Source organism: Poecilia mexicana, unplaced genomic scaffold (genome assembly GCF_051168715.1).
Source record: "Poecilia mexicana isolate PSO_F unplaced genomic scaffold, ASM5116871v1 scaffold_7, whole genome shotgun sequence".
Classification (NCBI taxonomy): Eukaryota; Metazoa; Chordata; class Actinopteri; order Cyprinodontiformes; family Poeciliidae; genus Poecilia; species Poecilia mexicana.
In genome coordinates, this window is record NW_028263376.1 from 29,582,381 (window position 1) to 29,600,012 (window position 17,632).

A 17,632-nucleotide genomic window follows, 5' to 3' on the forward strand; every position below is an offset into this window, starting at 1 on the left:
AACAAAAAACCAAAGAGAGATATTTGGAGACCATGTTGGGGGAGAAAAAAAAAAGGGACGTTGGACAACACAGAAAGGAAAATAATGAGTTAAGTTAGCAGGAAAGAAAACTGTGGGATTGAGAGAGAAACTAGATAGAAAAAATGAGTTTTTTCTGGAAAAATAATGTGACTGAGTCATAAGCCAGCTAAGGAATAATGATGATGATGATAATGATGAGAATGATGAGAAGAAACATTGGACTCATTCGTGCTCGCAGCTAAGTTTGGGGCATCATTTAGCAAACTACTGGAGAGGGGCCCCTGAAAACGTGTGTGTGCGTATATGCAATAATAACCACATTCCCTAAGCATCTTCTGCCACCAACGCCTGTTTTTGTAGCTGGGAATAGGGAAGGGCTTCCTCGTTAGGGAGACTATTTCAGAAGATGGGAGAGGGAAAAAAAAAAAAAAAAAGGAGGACTTAAGGGGCGCAGGATGACTAGACGAGGTTGTGCAGAAGGACAGAGAGCCCGCAGGCTCACTGACTGGCCCATCCAATCACGGAGATGAGCCAAGGATTTGGTTTTTCCCTGAGAAAATGGCCTCCTGAGATTAAGCTTCCCGGACAGGATTTCACAATTCTCACTGAGTGAGAAAGCATCTTGAGGAGTAACAGAAACAGTGATGTTAGACAGTTGACTAACAATCATCGCAAACAGTGTTGCGCAAAAGTATTCACACCCGTTGAACTTTGAAGTGGAAAGGACGTGATTGCTTTTAACAAAAAAACAATCGAAAAAGTGTGGCATGCTATGTATTCAGCTCCCTTCACAAATGCAGAGAACACAGAAGTAATTAGCAAATAGAAACTGAAGTGCAATTCGAGGTATAAGTATTCCAGCGATATTTATCTGTAAAGGTTTCTTAGAGAACATTAGTACACAAACAGCATTGTGGTGACAGTTGTTATAAAACAAGAACCCAGGCTTTGAACATTTAACAGAGCACTCATTTAAGACTGGAGAAAGTATGGAAGAACTGCAGCTGCACCAAGACATGGCCGTCTGGAGGAGCTGCGGATCTCAACAGCTCAGACAGGAGAATCCACTGATGGGACAGTTGCTGGTTGTTCACGCCACAAACCTGTCCTTTATGGATATTAGGGCTTTTCTGGGAGGGCGGCGAGTGTGAAGCCATTGTTGAAAGAAAGCCGTAAGAATTCCCGTTTTCAGCAAGCTGAAATCTACTTACAGGAGACAGAACATTGAATATGTGCAAAAATACGCTCATTGGCTTCCATACACAATGAAGAACCTCTTACAGTCTGCACAAAAAGTCAAGACTGGCAAAAATATATTTTATTTATTTTTTTTAATTAAAATAAATAAATAAATAAATAAATAAAAAAGAGGTTTACCTTGTGGCAGGTCACTAACCGTATGCATGCAGCCAGAGAGACAAGGTTTAGACCAAAGCTTTTTCACTGGTCTGGAAGCTCCTCTCAACATCTAGACCTAAATCAAACCAGGAAGCTTTGATGTTCCTTGACTGATCTTGACCTATTTTGAAAGACAGAACAATTGATCTCCTAGATGTGCAAAGCTGCAATTGACTGTAATTGCTTCGAAAGGTTGTATTTAAAGTGTTTTTTTCAAGTAACTGAATACAAATTCAAGTAACAGTTTTCTAATCTTTGGAGGGGAAGCATTAAATGTAAACCACGTCTCTCTTTCCTTTTTCTACTTGGTTTTGGTCTTTCACATAAAAGCGTCCAAACTTACTGAACTGTCTTTGTGTCTAACGTAGCAAAATGCGGAAAAAAGCTCAAAGGGTACGAATACTTTCGAAAGGCACCGTAACGCATGCGAAAATGTAACCTGAACTATTTCTATATTTACACCTCAGGAGCAGCTGTTTCAAAACACATTTATTTTCTCACTCTGTCTCGTATTTGCTCTCTGCTCTCTGTCGGGCCCGAGCTCGAGACATCACGCAAACGCAAATTATATGTGCTTAGGTTTTTAACGCTCGACGAAAACTCAAAAAGAAAAATCTCATTTCGGCATATTGTGTAGCCACAAACACGGGTATTAAGTGTTGCAATCAAACACGGAGAATGGAAGCAGTGCAACACAAGCTGGGGTTAAGCTGAGCTGGTAATCTGCTGTTCAACAAAGAAATGCCTTTCGGAGACACGTGTGCTGAGCTGTATGTCTGTGCCCGTAAGTGTGTGTTTGTGTGTGTGCTTGACTATGACTGTGTATTTGCATGCCCACACTGTAAGGATCTCACTCTGCGTTTGTATTGTGTAGAGGTCTGCCGCAGTGTAAGTCATGCCACCATAAACATAAGGGGGACAGGCGTCTTTGAATAGCATCGGTGTGTGTTGGAAGAAGTCGGGCGGTGAATCCATCATGTTACCACTGACAGGCCCTGCAATGGGAAATAAATATTTACTTTAAGCTTCCCCAAATCACATCCAGAGATTCTTCCTGGCGCTGTGAATCTCTTCTTTCTGCCCTTCCTCGGTTTCTAAGCCTCCGTGTGTGACAGTCGGCATGTATGTGTCTTTTTCTCCGCACGTTCGAGCGGACGTCGAGACTTTCGTTGTCGGGTCGACAAAATGCAGAGAAAAGTAGACTGGAAATGCTCACCTTGATGTGGAGCACCTTCGGTGTTTCCACCAAAATAGAAAAAGGGGGGGGTCTAAAACATACCAATCACATGAATACACACACTCACACACACTCCGACAGGGGTCAGCCGGAGATATCCATCTGGGATTTGTCATGTCAGACATGGACCATGTCTCTCTCTTCTGTAATTATGGCAGTATTTATTTTTTCAGACTATCCCACTGAGTTAGGAGCGTCCCGCGGTGTGGTTTGGAGATGGAAACACACAACATTTGAGCGATCCCGCTTAACAGAAAAAAAAAAGGAAAAAAAAAGGAGCTTTGCACACAGGCTTGAGATTGCCAACCCATAATTCAAACATTTAATGTAATATGAGATTTTTTTTTTCCCCTTAAGGATGTGTGGATGTGTATTAAATGTGTGTGTGACAGTTGGTTCCCAGCTGTAGACACACGCAGACTAGTAGTGAACTGATACCGTAATGCCCCATTCCATCACATAACACTTATGACCCACCCATAATGCCTGACTTTGTAGCAGCATTTGCAAGTGTGACACATATGTAAACCCAAACCATGTTGTTCACAGAAATGTTGTTACACACTGCTTAGACATTTGGAAAGTGGTGACTGCCATTGTTTAAACAATTTCCTTATCCATGTAAAAAGTCTTATTACTCTGAAGTGAATACGTATTCAGTCTTATAGGTTTGCTAAAAATCAACATTTCTCCTCATTTGTTCTGTTTTACCTCTCATGAGTGTTTCCAAAATGCAAGGCATGCTCTACTGTGGCACTTCTAGTAGTTTGAGCGTCACTTTCGTTGGTTATGGTTGACGGCATGAGCCAGGCCAACCGGACTCCATAAATCCACTACTTTGTTCAACCCACATTTTATAATAAGCGAACAGTTACTAAACATACATCATTCAGTTTCTTAAATAATTTTGTTTTTTTTCTTTTTTGTCTGACATCAGATGTCATACATAGTCCATTATAAAACCTACTATGAAAAATAATATGTTTCACTGTATCACATCACTGACACACTCAGTTTCAACAACAATGGGTCAAATTAGTTTTATTAAAACAGAAAAGCCCCTACTGATTTAAAAAAAAAAACAGCATCTTTAGCAATTGTTTGGTTTTGAGGCATGTACTTCAGCACAAAAATGACATAAATATCAGCTAAATTTAATACTTGTTATTAATTGCTGCCACCTCTTGTATGACAAGTTCATATTAACTGGTTGTTAAGTAGCTTATAAAAAATACTACCTTAATTACAATCATTAGAAGTGCTACTTTTGCAGGGAGAGTGGGGGGGCGGGGGGGGGGGGGGGGGGTTCAACCAGCCAAATCAACAGTGTGCAGCAACAGGAGGGGAAGTTGTGTTGCTGTTACTTCTTGCTCTGTGCAACCAGAGAAAATTCTAGTTACTCCAACACTTTTTCTGACATGTCATTTTAAAGGCAGGCATGGGAAACTCTAGCAGTTTTGAAACTGTACCTTTAAAAAAAAATGCCCTGACATACATCCCATGAACCGGCTCCTGCGTACTTTTTAATGTCATTAAAAACTACGCAGTATATTTTCTCAAGGTTCTGCTGTAAGTTTCTTTTTGGTAAAACTTAGCTTTCTTTTTGTAATGATAATGCATTTCTGCTTAAGATGAGTAGCTGTTAAAAGTTAGTGACTTGTTGCAGTTGATGGGTTTCCTTAGATGGAAAAATAAATGACCAATTTACAGACAAAACTAAACTTGACTGCATTGTATTATACATGGAGTAGATCAGAATGATTCTGAGCTTTCTGATGCTACGACTGCATGTTTTATGATGAGCTATAATATTTTCTTTTCTGTTATTTTAGATTTGAAATGCTTAAATACAAATAAAAATATTTAATGAGTTTATTTTAACGCTATTACCTTCATGCAGTGAGTCACTGAGAAGAAAAGTGGCCGAAAGCACAAGTACAGAATCACTTGACACCTTTTCTGTTGTAATCTGCAGATACCCCAGTTTCCTTATATTTTACACACACTTTACACACACACACACACACACACACACACACACACACACACACACACACACACACACACACACACACACACATATATATATATATATTTGGATTGTATCTAGTGATCATTTTTAGATGTATTTCACAGGAATCATGGGTACTGTCTCATGCTGCAGCACATTTTTCTAAAGAGAACTTTGTTGTTTTCTTCAGACTCCAGACTCATGATATTTTGATTTGACTCACATTCACCAGATCTTAGAGTTTTATTTATAATCTGTCTCTTTTTAAGTGCTCTAACAATTAAATGTGATGAGCCATGCAACAGCAGAAAATTTTGTTGGCTTGCTACAGCTGTTTATTGTCTCTGCTAGTTTACTTATCCAAACCACACCCCAATCAAAATCCTGCCAGTTCTTGAGATTAGCGTCTCTTTATTACCTTTCTGATTTTCCTCTGTGTTATGCCAGCTATGGTCATTAGACTAGTCTGTGTGTGTGTGTGTGTGTGCGTGGGGGTGTGTGTGCGCGCGTGTGTGTGTGTGTGTGCCTGCGTGTGCATGCATGCGTGTTCATGAGTGTCTTCCCAGAAGTCACCGTCTGTCCTTTGCACAATGAGAGAACTTAGCAACCATTTACTGCTTTACATCTCCCATTCTCTGTCTCTCTTGTTTCTGATTACTCTACTTATTACCAGACAAAACCTTTATATTATTGCTGCATGCCTTCAGTCTTACCTCCGAACTTTTTCTTTTTTCCTCCTTTGCTGAATTAAAAAGAGAACACATCAACAACATTGCGATAGTGACTCATGTTCAATTAGTCTGTAGTGCTAATCAGCAGTCGTCGTGGGAAAAACACAGAGGGATGCAGGCCCGATGTTGGTCGTTGGAGTTGGAAAACCAGCTTTATTGTCCGCCGGAGATTAAAGTCTCCGAAAAGGCAGCATTGTCCTCTGACGGGGATAAATCTTCCTCCTCCCGTCACTCAGGGGCTGAATTCAATTCTCCTCAACCCTTCCTAAAAGAGAGGCTTATCTCCCACTCAATAGCTTGTTGCGCTACAAGGCAGGCAGGAATGCACCGGGTTGTATCCCTGACACCCGCTCGCTGAGTTAAAAAGGAATTAGGGTCTGAAAAAGAGAGAGTGAGGGAAAGTGGGCGCCTGAATCGTGACCTCTGCTTTGCCAGAGGATGTGCGCTGGGAATCAGATTGAGGCACAGATAGACTGACGGAGAGAGAGAAAGGACTGCGGGGCAGAATTGATTGACTGCTGCCGGGGGTAGGGTGGGGATTGAAGCCAGGGCAGGAGAATAGAGGCCTGCTCAACTGCAACACTGAGGTTGCGAGCAGCATGGTAAACTACTGCACCATTCTAAGGACGAACAGAGGAGCCACAGCGGAAGAAAGCACTTGGTAACTCCTCGAATGCTGTCATGATGCCACCTTCACACCTCCTTCTCTTCTTTAGCTTTCTGCTTTTGTCCTCTATTGCTACAGCAGCATCTCTCACTGCAGTCCGGGGGGCATCACCAGTTGCTAAGACCCACTCCTCTGCAACACTTGGACACCCCACAACCGCTCCAAACAGACTCAATTCAGAGCTCAAGAAAAGGGATAGACATGCAGAGAGAAAGGATGGCTGGCAAATTAAAAGAACTTGTGCAGACTCAGACCTATAGCTAGACTCTGTGAGGACCAGGGGGAAAACAAGCGCTGCGTCCCTATTTTTCACCCCCTTTTGTTTTTCTTTCACGCCACCCTTTGGAAGATATCTCCGGGAATGAGACACAAAAAGAAAGCAGGAGAAACTGACGGCCGGAGAGGGGTGGATTGTTATCATTTCCTGAATGTCTCCTGAATTTCCCATTTCTCTCCATAGAAAATTTAAACACAAGACCCTCACCGCCGTTCGTCTCTCCTTTAACTACATCAGAAGTGGAGGAATGGCGTTTGTGATTTGAAAAATCATGCCGTAGTGATACCAGCTCCCTGTTTCCCTTCACATTCCACCCTTTCAATTTTTCCTTTACCCCCCTAATGACATGGCACCACTTAATGATGCGGCTTACACCTGCTTACAGGATTAAATTGATAGTATGAAACAGGGATCGGTTGCAGAGAACAAGAGGAAGAGGTGGGGGCTCAGGAGAGAAACTGAAGCAGGAAAACGGGCACGAATAAGCTGCTTGAAAGACCATGCACATGTCCTAGCAGATACTTCAGTGGGTGATCTATTGTGGAAGGGGAGATGGATTATTTTCCACAGACCAAACAAGTTTGGTTAAAGAGACAGGCTCTCTTTAGTGTGTGACAATGTTGCCTCCTGAGCCACATTTAGGTGTGTACTATGTGAGTCAACTGCTTCTGCTGTTCCAAAGCCAGTCCTTCATCTTCATTTGTAAAAAGAAGGATCTTTTATTAAATCATTTTCAAATGTTGCACAGCTCACTGCAAAGGCAGTTAAGATGTACAAACCCCTTTTCACTTTGATAGCACCGATTTAACATTGGAAAACGGTTACCTAATTATTGGACACAATCAACGTGTGTGCAAATTATTTTGAGTACGAATGCAGCTGTTCTGTGAAGGCCTTAGAGGTTTGTTGGAGAACGTTAGAGAACAAACATCATTAAAGATGTAGGAACACAGGAATCAGAAACTACTGGAAAAGACAAAGATGAAACAAAATAACTTCCCATTGTCATTCTGAAGTTTAGGACAGTTTTCTTTTGCGAAACCTCTTTGGTGAGCTCACTTCAGTTTACCTAGTGTACATTGTTTTATAGAGCCTACATCAAGATGGATTTATAGAACAGCACAGACCACAGCCTAGACTGTGCTGTCCTCAGTCATCTGTCTCACTTCTCATGACCTCAGTCGTCTCCGTATCCCTCTATTTCTGTCTCTCTCGGGCAGCTATAGATGTGCGGTTAGAGGCCTGGATCCATCATGATAAGCACTTGCAGATGGGTCTGAATGAGCGCCATCATCCCAGCACACTGGGCTTGTTTTCTTTTTGAAGTTTACACGACACTGTGCTTGTGTTTGTACGTCGGGATCTACAAAGAGGCGAAATGAGATCGGTAGGTGTATGGAGACAAACAGTGCGTCCCTTACATGGAGAGCATGTCAATCACGCTGCCACAGGACTGACAACGTTAGGGTTTTGTTTGAATTGTAGAGAGAGGATAATCTGAGTGTCTGTCAACATCGACTTTAAGGCTTTGAACTTAAACAATGGGGAATATTTGCCTTAACAGATTCACACAGAGTTGTCTGTTCAGCAGCAACTGTCGCATGCAACAATTTTCACAACAGATCTGCTTATCAGTGGAAATATACGTTCTTTTTTTGTTTTGTTTTGTTTTTTTTTTATTCTGCCTTCTCGCTTTCTGTCTTTTATAAGGTTGATAATGACTGCTGGCTTAAAGTAGGAGTTTTATTTTTATTTTTTACAAAGCACACACATACAGGACACAGAAACAAATGTGGTGTTGTCCAGGCTTTCGCATGGTCACTGCAATCCCTTCCATATGACAGTGATTACACAGGAAGGCCGTAATGCCTGTAGATCCTTGCTCTGCCATCACACACTGAACACACACACACACACACACGCGCACACACGCACACACACACACACACACACACACACACACACACACACACACACACACACATAAAGCTAAGAGAGACACACACAGACACAACCCCCTTCAGTCTGACCCTAACACTGCCGGGCTTAGCACATTCCGTACCTGCATTAGCAAACAGCTTAGCTTTTGCTTTCTGATACTTGTTTGTAATACAGCGCACTGTGTTTTTAACCGTGTGCAAAGCGTAGCAGGTGGATTGCTGCTCCGCTGGACTGACTGAGCTGTGTTTCCGTAAGACAAGAGGTTCGATTGGATAAGCAGACTGTTATTAGGTGCTTTTGTTGATTTATTTAAACAGAACATTTAATATGTAGGGGATAAAAAAAATCCTTGATTATTATACTCGTATGAACTGTTTCCTTGCACATGAGAGATGTTACAGGTTGCAGTAGATGTGGGTGTGTGCGCGCGCGCATGTGTGTGGGAAAGTTCACGGCTGTGACAGAAGCATTGCCAAATCAGGTCTCATACAGATAAAACTGACAAGATACTGGCAGACAGTGTTGGCTGATTGTGACAGACTTATTCCTCTAACAGGTGCAGAGCAGAGGCAGCATAAAAAGACTGTGGGTCAGCAACAAAAGACATGGTGAAAAGAAAATTCACACTTAGTGTTTTTTTTTGTTTTTTTAAGGTTTTGCCTAGTGACGTATATTTAAGTGAGATGTATTCATAAGAGACCCTAACATTAAAGCAAGATACTTTACTTTAGAAGTAGTATGTAATAAAGTATATGCGCTCTAATTGCCTTCCATCAAAACTAATGAGGCAAAAAAATAATAAAAATAAGTGATCATCAGTAACTTAACAAAGTAACTGTTTTACCTTCAGTTGTTATAAAACGCAACATACATCAAACAAAAGTAAAAAGAAATTTGACTTTGCAATTTTATGTCTTAAAATTGGGCCTCTGACTCTTTAAAAAGCTGCACATCATCCCCAACAATGTACGTCCATTATGTCATTTACAGTCGTTCTCAGTCACTTTTTAAGCAACAGAGAATGGTTGAAGCTCGGCCGGAGACTGCACCTCCAAGGAGGAGCTTTGTGGAAATAGGTGGCACTTTGTGGGAGCAAGCATTGAGGCACCCCCGGACGGTTGCCGCGGGAGATTCAAGGATTTCTCAAACACGTCTGAAAGAATCAAAACGACAATCCAGGTATGTTTGAGATGAGGGAATGACATTGTATCACGATGTTAAGCTCAAAATATTAAATTTCACGACATACTTCCTCCTTTAAGTAAGCAAGCATGTCAGGCTGAGGAAGAAAAAAAAAGTGTAAGTGTAAGTGTAAAAAGTGTAAAAAGTGTAAAGATTTTAGATCACAGAGGGCGTGACAGCATTTTGGAAACAAGGCGCATAAATAGATATATCTCACATTTGTAGATGAAACCTAAAAACAGCATTTTTATTACTGTCCATTTTTTTTGTTTTAGGAAAACTGAGATTGCCTAAAAGGAAAGAAAGCTGAACAATAATTCTGATGACACTTTGGTCCAGAGTTTCTGTGCCACTCTGTACCCGGTGTGTGTCTCCTAAACTTTCCTAGACTTACTCTCTTTGAAGCTTTCTCGTCGTCTTCCTTTCCCCCTGCTTCATCGCTCGAGTCTTTGCAAGCAGAGTTTAGATGGTTCATTGGCTGCCCATTTCCCCATCCCCTGCTGAATGCAATCAGCAGACACTGCTGGTAATAACTTTTACTTGTACACTTTTTCCTCCACTATCTCCTCCTCTTGGCTCCCTCCCTCGTTCCCTTTCACATCTCCTACGTCGCCTGTCTCTGATTTTATTTCTTTGGTACTGAAAGTGACGAGTAGCTGTTTATAAGAGATCGGTGATATAAACAACGCTTGACATTGGCTTTTAATTCAGAAATGTAGTAAAAAAAATAAAAATAAAAAATACAGATTTCTCACAGCAATTTGAATTGCTGTGAGAAAACAGCAGTTCAAATTGTAGACTTTGTGTTAGCTGGTGTCCAATTCATGATGCAGAGTATAATTTCAAAAGCAGGAAGGCCATTCAATCCCGTGCACTCTGTGTCTTTGAATCTTCTTGTTATAACTCATCTGAAATGACATCGAGCATTGTTTCATTGTTTTGCTGAAATAACCACAGACCTCTCAGGAATAAATACACTGTGTCTCTTCTAGAATATGTATTATATTTCAGAAGTTCTGGTGTATTGCATAACTTAAAAAATATGGCCTTTTTTTTATTTAGCTGTTAATAAACTCAAGTCTTTCAAAAAGAAGCTTTATTTTTTTTCATCATAAAGAAACATGATCTCTTCTTTGATTCACTGTAGTGAGATCCTGCTAGAATTTTGAAATATGGTTTTCTACCCTTTTTGAAGTTCAATTTTTTTGATTAATTGACAAATTATTCTGAGCGTCAGTGAGTTTCCCCAACACTTCTGAGGCCTTGAGTGCTGTGGTGGTTTCTTATGCATTCCTCCTGAGAACTGGAACGCGTCGCTTGAATCCATTTTTGGCTTCTTGTTTTGAATTGTGAGGGACTGGAGATCTTTATGTTGGCAAATCATGTTGATTCTGATTCTGAAGTACTTCCAGTGCTAAATGGGACTTTGGGCTCAACAGGTGGAAAATAGCATTAGAATAACAAAAATCACTTTCACTTAAACTGTAGATGTGGCTGCATTTTAGGCTTTTTTTATTTTGTTTAGTTAATTTATCAAAGTTACTTACACTGGATAGAGGATCCAGAAATTTTACTCAGGAGCAATCATTTTTAAAAATATTACTCAAGTTGAAGTAAAAAGTACAGTCTAGCAAGGTTACTCCTAAAAGGACATTTCTTCTGAAAAAAGTTACTTATGCTAAATATATCTGTGTAAATCTCCTGTGTAAATATCTGTGTAAATTATCAGTAGTTGGCGAAATGAGTAACTGTTTATGAGAAGCTGGCATTATGAATAAAGGCTAGCATTCACTGCAATCCAGAAAAAAAAATGTGAAAAAGGGGAGCAAAATTAAAAAAATAAATAAATAAATAAATAAATAAATAGAATATAAAAAATAAATAAAAATACCAGTACTCCACTTGAGATATCAGCATAAGCAAAAACTGTCTCATGGTGAGATGGACTGTCTGAAACAAAGTGAAAAACAACAAAAATAAACAAATTTGAACATTTCAGTTCAAATTTGTTGCAGTTTTTTTTATTTTGCTTTGTTTTAACATCAGCAGATGAAATCTTCATTTCATCCATTGAAAAAAATTTAGTTATTTTTTTATATAAAGAGGTAAACACAGAACTGCTAAGAAGCAGCAGAAGTTAAACAGAAGCTTATCACACATTTAAATTTTTTTAAGGACTTCTTCTAAGTAGTATTTTTTGAATGAATCGATGTGCAATAACTTTGCCGTTTCCTGTTCAGTCATGCGTATGCCTGCTGTGTGTCCCGCGTGACCCAAACAGCGCCGTTAAAACAACACGACTCAAAGGCGGTGGCAGCCTCCAAAAACTGTCTTTTGCCCATGCCACGGGATAAATTGTATACTGAAAATTAAGATGGTCGCAGGGAGCAAAAAAGACAAAAGGACCAAGAGTCCGGTGGCATCAAGGCAATTAAAGGCCTCCCAGGTAACGCCCTCCGAATTCTGCCCCATCCCCTCATCCTCTCTCTTCTTATCAGCCTAATTGAAGACAAGCTCTTTGAGACAGACACACAATGGAGCCAACGGTAGAGTGGTATTTGAGACTCAACGGGTGGACGGGAGAAAGGGAGATGCCGGGGTATTCTATAAGAACCCCTCACCCTCCATCGCCACCACCACCTTCTCATCTAAATCCCTTTCTCTCCCTCTTTCTTTTATCCCATGGCGTCTCATTGAGGACCCTACTTGACATAGCGCGACCTCTGAACCCAGAGTTTATGAACTGAAGCGGCAGCTATTTATTTGGTGTGGAACTAATGTGTAGCCTCGCTTTTGTGCGCAGCTTTCAAGGCGATGTTAGCATTGTGTTTGAGTTGCTGTGTGTGCTTGGATAAGCTGGTGGTCAGCTGTGCTAATACTATCTCAATGCTGGGGTTGATTGAATTGTCATTTGTCAGTTAATGGCTAAAGTTATGGCAGAAGGACGAGCCTGGCGTTTTTTGGTTTTGTTCCTCCAAATAAGGTTTCCTCCTATGGGATTTGTGGTTATTGTTTTTCTTTTTTTTCCATCAATGTTAATTTTCATCTACTTGTCCTTTTAAAATTGTGTCACAAAGACTGGCTGGCTTGTGATATATTTAAAGAATCAATTCACTAGGCTGCTCAATTGACTGGATCGATATTTACTTAATTTATAAAAATTCAGATCAAATTAATTTAGAATTTTCTTGAAATATTTTGTTGCACCATTATAATAACGAGTATGATTAAAAAAACTGTTTAGTACTTTTTTTTGTTGGGTAACAGTGACAACCACAAACCACAAATATTGTTCTTGAAAAGCATTTGAAATAGGCTTCATCAAGACATCACTTAGTTAAAAATGTATGACTTGTATAACTAAGCTGCACACATTAACTAGATGTAATCATATTTTTTATATGTATTGATATATATATTTTTTTGTTGATCTTGTGGAACAAACAGTGGAGGAAATAGCAAAAACAACCCGTCCAATCATACTGTCAGTTTTGCTTTTTTTTGCTGCAATTTATTATGACAGTGATAAATCAAAATTATTATCATGATAAGAGTTTTTTCTGATAAATGGTAAACGATACGATAAACGCCCACACCAGGAAACACTTGATTATTTTGACAGTTTTCACTCTAGATATGGGTCAGTTACCGAAACAGATAATCATTTCTGTCGTACAATTTTTATTTTTTTTAATAATTTTTTAAAAATAATATACCCAGAATCCATGAAACATCTTTGCTTTTTCTCCAAGTCATCAGTCCATGAGAATATGATAGTGGCCCATTTCTACCAGTCACACAGGAAATAGGTTTTGTTTACGGTTTGAATCTCCAGGTAAACTATTTTTTTTCTGTTTTAAGTCTAAGGAAGGCATACTTAGCTCCTTTTCTTTTTTGAAGACTGAAGATCATTTCATCATTCGGAGATCTGGGCCTCCACCCACTCGGTAAACAGCGGTAATCTTTATAAAAAAAAAAGGTCCTCATCACTCATAGTTCAAAGGTGAGATTGTCAAGTCCTTCTAGATCGACTCTAGGGAGACTGTCATGAAGTCATCCTGTTGTTTTTAGCCTTTAAAGCAAATCATCTGTGGAATTTCTAAAATAAAAAAAATTAAAAACTGTCTTGACTTTAACCTTTAAAAAAGTTTAAAATCTATTTTGTGAAATTCATATTAGCCCATGTGGTTATGTGATATCCAGGTTACTGCAGATGTTCAAATACAACCAGGAGTTTTTGAGCTCAGATCAAAAATTCAAATATTATTTTATTTATATCATCTAGACAAGTACTTTTTGAAGCCAGTGTCCCGCTTAAACAAGTCAAAGCCTGTCTTTTGTGCCACCTCCTTATTTTTATTTGCAGGTGTGCGTGCATGCACGCGCGCGCGTGTGTGTGTGTGTGTGTGTGTGTGTGTGTGTGTGTGTGTGTTGTTTGCGTGTGCGTGCGCGTGCATATGAAAGACCAGGTTAAGTTTTAAGAGAGAGCGTTGTAGCCATCTCTTTGGAGGACGTGCCGCTCCAAGCAAACAGAGCTCTGCCTAAACAAACAGGGGAGGACAGGAGAGCAAGACTAATGATGGGATTCACGCAGCTTACAAACACATGTATAGGCACAAGCATTCGCCGATTCACGTTGACACTCACTGGAGCAAGGATGAGAGGAATTTGTCCCCGGAAGAGGAGCGGCCGAGATAGACGGGCGATCTATTTTTAAATTGTTTCATCCCACCTGTTCTTGATCCCCTGCGAGTAACAAAGCAGGTAAATGCCATATTTCAAGCACGTTATCAAAATGTCGGACTTTTTTTTTTTTTTTTTTAAAGCAGAATTATCGGTTTGCTATAGTTTAGTTTGCGTTTAAGTGTGAATGTGTACGTGTGCGTCTGCATGTGCATGAGTCCACGCCTGCCTGAGCGCCCTGACGCCATTGAGCGGCAGAGTCCTTGACAGAAGTGAATTAATTAGACCCCTCTGGCCCATTTGTCTCTATTTGGGGGGCTAATTGGAAAAGAAGCAGGTGTTAATAAAGAGAGGAGGGAGACAGAGCAAGCACATGTGCCTTTGCGTCTGCTTTGGTACGTGTGTGTTTGTGTGTGTGTGTGTGTGTGCGTGTACACACCGTGCTCGCATGTAATAGAAGTCTCAGAGTTAAGTTAAGCAGACTGAATTAGGCATGGTTAGGCGGCCGCAAGCACAGCACAGTTCCTTCTCCACCGTTGAAGGTGATGTGGTGGGATTTAGACGGAGGGATGCGGGAGAAAAACTTTAATGTTCGGGCCAGCTGAATGCTCAAGACTGACTAAAACACAAGCGAGTTCACAAAAGCTGAATGTGGTATTATGTTTAGAGTTGGGCTGGCAGCGCTAATGCATTCCCGCATGCGATTATTCTAAAAAGTTTAACACTTTTATATTGCATAACACAGGTTAATCACAGTACCTGTTTTCATTTAACAGCCTCTCTCCCGTGGAGGGTTCCTTTGTTAAAATAATAATGCATTTTATTTATTTTAATGCCCTTAACACATGAGATCTTGAAGGGTTTTTTGTTAAAAAACCTTCCTGAATATGAAAACCTGGGGAAAACTGAGGTGTTTGGTTTAAAACAATAAAGCATTGTCTTGAATATTTTTTTGAAAACACACATTTTCACATTTCAAAAGTGGAGAGTTGAGAACAGTGATTAATCGCAGCATTGGTGACTGATTAATCTGATTAAAATTTTTTAATCAGTAGTTTAGAGTATTCACATATTGAGCACTATGTAAACTTTTAGTGCCCTTTGACCTTTTTCACATTTTGTGACATTACATTCCTAACCTACACTGCATTTCATTGGCCAAAACAAAGTAGTGCATAATTGTGAAGTGTCGTGTTTCGTGTTTAAAATTAGCAACTGAAAAGTCCAGCATGCATTTGTGTTTAGCCTTTCCTCTAAAACAACTAGTAAAGGCTGTGCCACTCCAAAAGAAGGACAGGTAAGGAGAACATTATTCACACACGCAGCCAAAGAGACTCACCATAACTTCAGAGGAGCTGTAGAGATCTGTAAACATCAAAACTGCCGGAGTACAAATGTGGTATTTATGAAAGAGTGGGAACAAGGAAGTCATTGCTCAAAGAAAGCCTTAAATGATCCATTTGTAGTTTTGCCACAAGCCAAGAATGAAACACAGCCAGCATGGAGAAGAAGATGCCATGGTCCAGTTAGGCTAAAATTCACATTTTTAGTCTTGCATAGGATGAAATTAACACAGTACATTATTACCCTGAACACAACATCCATACAACGAGACGTAGTAGTTGCAGTGTCGTGATGTGGGGTTACCTTTCTTCAGCAGGAACACAGAGAAGATGGTGAGAGTTAATGGGAAGATAGATGGAGCTAAACAGAAGGCAGTCGTGGAAGAAAACCTGTTAGTCTCTGCAATGGACTTGAGGCTGGTTTTATTCACCTTCCAACAGGCCATGTCCCTAAAACTACAACCAGGGCTACAATGCAACACTTCAGATTAGAGATCATACGTGTGCTAGAATTGCCTAGTCAAAGTAAAAAAATAAGTCCAATTGAGAAACTTTGGAAATGTACACAGAAATTCTTCATCTGACATTCTTTAGGCATTTCCGAGGAAGGATGTCCACGTACCACAAAAAGATTTGATTTCAGCGACAAGTTGTTCAACCCATTAACTCAGGTGCTGGCCACACATGCATATCGCAATTTTCAGATGGTCATTCCTGATAATAACTAAAAACCATCTACCCTTTTCCTCGCTCTCCAAAAAAATATAAACTACATTGTGCTGGTCTGCCGCAGAAAATGCATTAGTTTGCCAATAGTTTTGCAGGGCACTGCAGACAATAGAGAGATCTCCCACTTCCACTGTGCAGATATTTACCTCTGACGGTGGTGCCTGCGATTGTTTGTTTGCGATGCTCAATTGAGAGTGTTTGGCAGGCCTGTGTCCTGTCCCGCGGCGAGCAAACGATAAAGTCTGAACCTGTTTAGAAGCTCAATCAAAGGCCCCAATAGCTCATTAGCTCCCTGCATATTTACTCATCTAAGTGATGTCAGCAAGTTTTAATGGATGGCAGCTTTTTCCAATTACACAAGAGGGAGGCAGGCAAACTGTATCCAACGCCGTGCATGTGTGTGTGTGTGTCTGTGTGAGAAACAGTCCGTCCATTTGATGTGGTGTTTACTCAGTTGAAAGCTGTCTCCTGTGTGGTCTCCTGACGGAGTTATATCCCTCCTTCAGATCGCACACATGCTCACCTGAGGCAGTGGTGCGCGTGTTCATTACGCACGGGATCGCGTGCGCGCGTTCGTGTAGACGTTGGTCAAACGTGTGACACGTCTGTCTAAATTTTTGAGGTACCTTTATAGTCTTGTAAAGCACAGCGCATGTATGTTGCATCGTACAAATATAGCCACACACGTATACACAACGATTCAAGCTATAAACATTACAACAATGCTTCCATAATATTTACATGTTGTCCTACACACACACACACACACACACACACACAACTTTAGACATGTGCACACACATCAAGTTTAACTGTTTGGACTCATTTGTCTTACCTAAGAAAAAAAGAAAAAAATATTAAACATGGTATTTTCTTTATGAGTTCTGAAAATGACTTTATATTTTACAGAGGCCTTTAAGCAGAATTTTATTTTTCATTTTCTTGCATAAAATCCCAAACTAGAGGGAATAACTAAAAGCTTTTTTTGATCAAAATGACAGCCAAGAAGGACACACCTATTTTTTGACTTGGTAATTTAATTTTAGTATTCAATTTATTTGTATATTTCACCACTTGTAATTACTCTGGTATGCTCTGTTCACTGATCTGATATTTTTAACATAAGCTTAAACTGAAAACTGTCCAAATCAATTTCTTGACGTAATTCTTCTCTCACCTGTTTATATATATATATATATATATATATATATATATATATATATATATATATATATATATATATATATATATATATATATAATTTTTTTTTCATGACTTTATTCTTTGCTAAAGAATAAATTCATATGATCAGTTAAACACCAGTAGCTGCATGTCAACAGCGATTTATTTATAGGCGCTATTACATATTTTTGTTTTAAAGAAGCAGCTCGAAACGCGCAGAGTTGTGTGTT

General features: G+C 39.8%; 1 protein-coding gene across 1 annotated transcript in view; it reads left to right on the forward strand.

Moving 5' to 3' along the window:
* The window catches only part of prdm16 (PR domain containing 16), a 206,080-nt gene that overhangs the window by 24,345 nt on the left and 164,103 nt on the right, over positions 1 to 17,632 (forward strand). The gene's annotated exons all lie outside the window — the stretch shown is intronic.